This window comes from Herpailurus yagouaroundi, unplaced genomic scaffold, assembly GCF_014898765.1.
Source record: "Herpailurus yagouaroundi ecotype Mexico unplaced genomic scaffold, PumYag 202, whole genome shotgun sequence".
In the NCBI taxonomy this organism is placed as follows: Eukaryota; Metazoa; Chordata; class Mammalia; order Carnivora; family Felidae; genus Herpailurus; species Herpailurus yagouaroundi.
Genome location: NW_024412433.1, coordinates 4,837,106 through 4,843,105, shown reverse-complemented (window position 1 = coordinate 4,843,105; position 6,000 = coordinate 4,837,106). Strand labels below are relative to the sequence as shown.

Below are 6,000 nucleotides of genomic sequence, written 5' to 3'. Positions count from 1 at the left end.
GTGTGTGTGTGTGTGTGTGTGTGTGTGTGTGTGTGTGTGTGTGTGTGTGTTGGGGGCTGGGGGTCCCCATAGCGTCAGGCCTCTGGCCCCCATTTGAAGTTAAAGTAGCATTGGGTCTCCTACTCCATCACGAGATAAAGAAAATGCCCCTCGCTCTCTCCATCGGACCACATGTCTCTCTCTTCCCCTTCCTAACAGCCGATCTCTGGCTCTCTGATTCAGCGAGGAGTTACAATAAAAGGGACAGGTGAAGTGAAATTTTAAATGGAAGTAAAAAGACAAGAGCAGGTAGCAAAAGAGACAAGAGAGCTTATATCTGCAAATCTAGAATAAAGGAAATGATTGCACTGGAACCCAGGAATCGGCTCTGAGCAGCTGAGAAAAACAGTAAGTTAAGCGCAGTCCGTGACTCAGTTTTTATTGTCAGACAAGAGCACATATTGTAAGGTAAGAGCCCCCTTTCTACATGTGTTCATGTAAAGTGCATTATGTTGGCGATTTCTAGAAGATGGATTAAAAAGCAGAATCAATGTCACTTTGGGGGGAAGTGCAAGGCTTTAGAAAGCTTTGATAAAATCTGAAGATGGGGCGCTAATGATATTTCTATAACAACACATGCCATGAATCTTGCATGATTATCTGTCTTGAGGTAGGTCAATGTGGAGATTAGACTATATAGCTCATTTGGTTATATCACTGTGTTAAGCTTTGCATTGAAAAATTACAGTTATGAACCAGAAGTTAGACATAAGGGCATTGAAGAAGATTTAGAATCATTCCCAGAGGGCCACCTGGGGAACATGACTGCTAGCATTTGGGGTATACACTCCCAGCCATTTCTATGCATATGTGCTTTTTCCTCCCACAACCACGCAGTCACCCTGTGTTCGCTGCCTGGGGTCCACCTTCCTAGATGATGACAGATCACGTGCACGTCCCCATGTCAGCAGATACACTCGTGTGCCACCATTGTTGACGGTTACGTGACATCCGTCGTGGGGATGTGCCCTCATCAGTCTAACAGTGTCTCCAAAACGGGCATGTTTCCTTTGAATTACTTTTAATGTTTTGAGTAACTCTAATCAGTGTCCTCTGTTGACATCTCTTTGCCTTTACCTGTGTTCCCCCCTGATGCCCAGCAATCGGCGTCCTTAGTTGAAGAGTCTCGCCCTCTCATGGCTTTCGGGCGTATGTTGCCAGACTCCTGGAAAGAGTTATCAGTTTTTCTCCTCTGGCAGGAAACCAGAGGGCTTTTACCCTGCACGCGGGTGAACGTTTACCTGCACAGTAATGTATCTATGATATTCCACTAGGATAAGTAACGAGGGGCATCCTTATTGTTTAATTTGCTTCCTGGGGTGAATTCCTTTCTTCTCCTTTGTGTCCTACAGCTCTGCCTTTACCTTTCAGGAGCGTGTTGAAAAACGGGTGTTTCGTTAGGCATCTCTGACTTATTTCTGATGTTGATGGGGACGCCTCCCATGCTTTAACCATTCCAAAGACTCCAGAGCTATAAATTCTTCATTGTACTGAGGGGATTCCCTTGCGCTTGCCTTATTTTGGCTTATTTGGGAATAGGTTCAGGTTGCTTCTCTGGGTGGCCTCCCAATCAGAGGGACTTCGTGCCAGTCCCAGGAGGCCTGCCTGTGACCATTCCCGCGTCTCCTGCAGCCCGCTGCCCGCCTGCATGGGAGCGCCAGGATAGTGCTGGGTCTGCCCCTCTCTCCCCAGCACGGCCCCGTCCGCTGGGGAGCTGCCCTCTACCTGGCTCCCTTCTTCCGGAGACCCTGCCAGGGAGCCCAGGAGGTCTGACTGTTGGCCCAGTTGCTTTATGTTAGTCAGAGAGAGAAGAGTAATCCAAATATCCTTCTTGCCGCAGACTCACCGACCAGTAAAAAGTGGGGTCTGACCGATGAGCATTTCAGGCCACCTTACGCTCGCCAGCCAAGCTCAGGCTTGGTCAGAGGGACGTTTGCTCCTTCTTGCCAAGGGGGAAACGTGTCACAACGGTATGTCCCTGCCCATCCCAGCCTCTCCGTAAATGTCATCACCATTCCGTCTTCGAAAATATTCCCACATGGGCTGCTTCTTGTGGTGGCCCCTCCGTGTTTGCCAGCTCCTTTTTCTTCTTCAATACGTGTGTATGCGTGGATGTTGTCGGAGTACGGAAGAGGAGCTCAGCAGGGCTTTGTTTTATAATTACATGGCAAGCGAGAGCCAGTCGTTTTAAAGTGCGATTCCATTAATGCCGGTCTCCCGGGAACTGAAATTATTGATGCAAATACACACGCCCCACCCCCCCCCCCAAGGGGGCAGGGTCACCAAGGGATGGACTTGAATTACTAGAGCAGGGAGAGAGGGCACGGCCTTCGTTGTAACCCTCCTCTGATATTGTCACAACCAAGCTTTGGAAATTTGGAGAGGAAGTGAGTTCCGGGTAGGTGTTCTCTTCCAAGTTGCTAGAGAGCTGCAGATCCCTCACGGTGGAGTGAGTCTGGCATTCTTTGGCTCACGACGGGAAGACCCATCAAGGGAACGCCCACGGGCAGAGGCCAGACTTTTTCTCGAAAGACATTGGGGAGCACGCAGGGTGTGTCGCAAAATCAAGTCTTAAAATTGTAGGCCGTATAGAACGTCCCCATTATTTTAGTGTAGGGAACGCCAAAGGTGCTAGAAGGCAGTGATACCAGTTAAACTGATCACGCTGTAACACCCGCTTTCTCAGTTGCCCCCGGGCTGTACTATGGCTGGAACCCACAAGGGATGCGTCTGCTGCCAGTGGGTGAAATATTGGAGAAATCTGCCCAGATTGGTGGCTTTGGGTTTCATTACCGTTGACCATCACCCCTATTACTGGTCCCCGGCAGGGCGTCCGCACTGAGCTGAAATAGCATAGCCTACAGCCCGCGTCTCTCCGGGGAGCAAAGGAAAAGAACCCGGCTAAACCATCTGGTGTATTTAGATAGAGTTTTCTAAAAGATTCAGTGTTTCTCAGCAGTGGAGTCACCGGGCCAGCTGCCGGCGTGTACCCCTGACTTTCGATGGTTAGGTAATTTATTTACCAAAAAGGAACCTGGCATGTTTTTCTGCGCATGGGATTCTAATGAGGTGATGCTTCCATAATGGGGTGAGCTGTGGGGGTTTGAGAGCACAGGGCTTGAGGATGCACGAAACATGGGGAATACAGACAGGTACCGGGCGGGGCCGCACAGCGGCCCCTTCGCAGCCCACGTGTCGCCCTGTGGCTCTCGTCACTGGCACAGACGTGTGCTTACAGTGCGCGTGTCTGCTGCTCACGCTCCCCTCAGGCTGGACCCGGACTCCAGCAGCAGCCACCTTCAACTTGGTGATCGTGCTAAACCCAGGGAGCCGGGTGGGGGTCTTGCGCCCAGAGAAGATTGGAGCAGAGTAAGGGACTGAATCGAGTTCAAAGGGAAGTAGGTCAGCATGGTGAGGGCCCTGATCATTTCATTAGAAGTTCAGATTGTGAGCCCCTGCGGGGCTCAGTTGGTTGAGCGCCTGACTCGTGACCTCCGCTCAGGTCGTGATCTCGCGGCTCGTGAGTTCGGGCCCCACGTCGGGCTCTGCGCTGACAGCTCGGAGCCTGGAGCCTGCTCTGCTCTGGACTCTGTGTCTCCCTCTTCCCTCTGCCCCTCCCCTGCTCATTCTCTCTCTCTCCCTCTCTCTCAAAAAAAAAAAAAAAAAAAAAAAAAAGATTTGCCAGAAGAAGTGAGTTATGGTCCTTAAAGACGCCGATGCCATCCGCTTAGGATGCCACCGCTGTCCGTGGAAGTGTTTACGTAGAAGATCGTCCTTCAGACACGAACCCCGAGTTTGAGCCCCAAGGAGGGGTCCTGTGCACGCTGGTGTGGTGGAAAACAAAGGCAGCCCCTCAACAGAACACACCGTCCGTGCGTGGTCCCCAGCTGTGGGCCGAGCCTACGGGGTCCCGGTGGAAAGACGGGCTTTTTGAAACCGTGGCTTAGGACACAGGCTGCGCGTCATGAGTCGGGGGCCCCTGGCCCCGCAGCCCTCGGTGGGGTTGGCGTGAGGCCGACGGGCTCGCCGTGTGCCCGGAACGGGTCAGCTACTGGGGAAGCTCCTGGAAGCCGGTCTCTGAGGACTGCCTGCCGATCTCGGTGCTCGGGCAGGTTCTACAGGCACAGGGACCTCTGTGGGGTGGGGCCCCCAGGGTGTCATTTCCCACCGGTCTCCAGGCTTCACATTCCTCTTCCTTCCCTCCCATCCTTTTCCCAGTCAGCTCTTCTTCCAGGCCTTCATTCTTCCCAGGGTTGTGGCATCATCCCTAGAAGGGTCTGTCCGTCCCGAGCCCCGGGCTCAGCCCCGGTGCCCTGACACACAGCGTGGCCTCGCTCCGTCATTCCTGTGGCGCGGGCTTTCTCTGTGCTGGAGGTGGGAGTCATTGAGCGGAAGCCTCTCGCCCCGGCCCTGTTTCCTGCCCTTGGGAAGCTTGAACAAGAGACCCTCTTGTCCAGAAGCAGAGGGTGGAGTTGCGTGTGCGTGGCCAGACCGTAGGAGGCGACAGTCGCTCTGGAGATCAGGCACAAACAGGGAAAGGACTGACCCAACCCAGACTGAGAAAGTGTCCCGGAAGTCGACCGCAGCAGTATCTCCAGGCCCCGGACTTGCTCGCTCTGCACTCTGTGAAGTGTGGACCCACCTCACCCGCTGCCACACCTCCTCTCCTGTTCGGGCTCGTCCCCAGAGGCTCAGGAGCCATCAGCTGGACTGCCTACCGCCCATGGGTCCCTACACCGCCTGCGTCACGGGGAGCCGTGGGAGGTGCGGCACAGGCGACGGGAGTGATCGTGAGTCTCGGCTGTTCCTCAGGACGGGTGGTTCCCGCACCGGCTGCCCTCAGCCGTCACAGGTGCAGTGAAGGGGGCCAGCTAGCCGAGGAGGCGCTCTGGCCAGCGTGGGGACGGCCGCAGGTGCGGAGCGACAGCTCCACGCCTGAGCGTGGCCACAGCTGCTCGACGGTGGGCCTGGGCCACCTGCCTCTGCACAGGTTGGAACCTGCCCCCGGACCTTCTGAGCCCACGTCTGTGTTCTTCGGCATTCCTTCCGGGCCGTGCCTGTTACCGTGGACATCGAGGACCCGGCCGGCGTCCACTCTGGAAATCTGGAAGAAGAATCCCCTGGGTGGAAAGTTGGGTGACAGTGTCTTCCAAGGTCACTTCCGATTTCAGAGGTACCCGCCCCCCCCCCCCCGCCAAACCGCAGCAAACTGGGGCCGATGGAGTCAGCTGGACTCCCGAGGGCAGAGCTGCTGAGTGAGATCAGGGAGTCACATGGGCAGGTGTGAAGCCCGGGGCCCAGGAAAACCCAGTTCACTTGATTCATCCTTCTCAAGATGCTGCCTGTCATTAAATGAAACCTACAGCTCGGTGTAGATAACAGGCAGAAAGCTCAACCAAAATAATGACGCTACTCTGGGTTTGTGGATGCTCCCGCGGGGTGATCAGCCGCACAGGTTAGCCCAGGCCTCAGGACTGTCCCTGCTGAGACCTGACGGAGGTCCAGGCCCCCTGGGACTAGTGGCCACCCTCCCTCCAGAACTGACCAGCTTAGCTCCCCCTCCACCTCCACTGGGCACTCTGCAGACAGCCCCGAACTCGTAAGATTAAACTGTGCGGGGGCAGGCTTCTCAGGCTGCTCAGTGGTCAGTGTTTTCAGGTCTCTGAAAATCGGTACACCTCCAAACCTTTAAAAAGCCCTCCCTGCCTAACTTTCTCGGGGGAGATAGGGTGCGTGTGTCTGGTGTGTGACACTTGGCCGGATCACGGTCAGGCTGGGCGAAGGGCGGCCTGTTGTGTGGACTTAAATAGGAGCCTTAGGGAGCACCTTGATAGAAAAACGGAGGGGATAATGAGATAGAACTCAGACCTCGGGGCTCCACATCTCAGCATCGCTGCCTATTCATCTTCCGTGTCGAGAGAGCAGCCGTCGAGGGCACGGCTGACAGAGGTGCACGCACCA

At 54.9% G+C, this 6,000-nt stretch overlaps 1 protein-coding gene across 17 annotated transcripts in view; it reads left to right on the top strand.

Annotated features, from left to right (window-relative positions):
• Positions 1-6,000, top strand: part of AGAP1 (ArfGAP with GTPase domain, ankyrin repeat and PH domain 1) — a 548,021-nt gene that overhangs the window by 335,003 nt on the left and 207,018 nt on the right. The window lies entirely within an intron of this gene.